Source organism: Pan troglodytes, chromosome 9 (genome assembly GCF_028858775.2).
Source record: "Pan troglodytes isolate AG18354 chromosome 9, NHGRI_mPanTro3-v2.0_pri, whole genome shotgun sequence".
NCBI classification, from domain to species: Eukaryota; Metazoa; Chordata; class Mammalia; order Primates; family Hominidae; genus Pan; species Pan troglodytes.
Window position 1 is genome coordinate 126,294,133 of NC_072407.2, and position 1,457 is coordinate 126,295,589.

A 1,457-nucleotide genomic window follows, 5' to 3' on the forward strand; every position below is an offset into this window, starting at 1 on the left:
AGTGGTGTTTCTATACACCAATAATGAACTAGATGAAAATAAATCAAGAAAGCTATCCCATTTATAATAGCTACAAAAAAATAAAATACTTAGAAATTAACCAAACAGGTAAAAATTCTTTATAAAGCAAGCTATAAAACGCTGATGGAAGACACTGAAGAAACCACCAAACAATGGAAAGATATCCCATGCTCCTGGATTACAAGAATTAATATTGTTAAAAATAACCATATTACTCAAAGCAATAAACATAGTAAATGCAAGCCCTGTCAAAATATCAATGACTTTCCTCACAGAAATAGAAAAAATAATTCTAAAATTCACATGGAATCACAGAAGACCCTAAACAGCCAAAGGAATACTGAGCTAAAACAACCTAGCTGGAAGTATCACACAATCTGACTTTAAAATACACTAAAAAGCTGTAGGAACCAAAACTGCATGGTAGTGACATAAAAACAGACACATAGTTCAATGGAACAGAATAGAGATCCTAGAAATAAATCCATGTATTTGCAGCCAACTGGCTTTTGCCAAAGATGCCAAGAATGTACCCATTGTGGAAAGGATACTGTCTTCAATTAATAGTTCTGGGAAAACTGAATATCCATAGGCAAAAGAATGAATCTAGATCCTTATCTCTCATATACAAAACTCAACTCAAAATGGATTAAAGTCTTATATGTAAAACCCCAAATTATAACACTACTGGAAGAAAACATATAGGAAACCCTGCAAGACATTGGTCTAGGCAAAAATTTTGTAGGTAAGACTTCAAAAGCACGGGTAATAAAACAAAAACAGAACTGTGGAACACTAAAAACCTTCAGCACAACAAAGAAAACAGTCAACAGACTGAAGAGACAACCTATAGAATGGTAGAAAATATTTGCAAACTATTCATCCAACAAAGAACTCAAACAACTTGACAGCCAAAAATATACATATTTTAAAATGAGCAAAAGATCTGAATAAACATTTCTCAAAAGAAGACATAAAAATGGCCAAGCATATAAAAAAAGGCTCAAAATCACTAATACTCAGAGAAATGCAAATAAAAACCAAAATGAGATATCATCTCACCCCAGTTAAATTGGCTATTGTCGAAAAACAACAAATGCCACCAAGGATGTGGAGTAAAAGGAACTCTTACATACTGTTGGTAGGAATGTACATTTGTAGAGCCATTATGAAAAACAATATTGAAGTTTCTCAAAAAACTAAAAGTAGAACTACCATGCAATCCAGCAATCCCACCACTGGGTATTTATCCAAAGAAATGGAAATCACTATATAAAGAGATACCTGCATCCCATGTTTATTGCAGCTCTATTCATAGTAGCCAGCATGTAGGATCAACTTATATGTTCATTGGTGAATGAACGAATGAGAAAAGTTTGGTGTATATACATAGTGGAAGACTGTTCAGATATAAAAAAGGAAGGAAATCCTGTCGT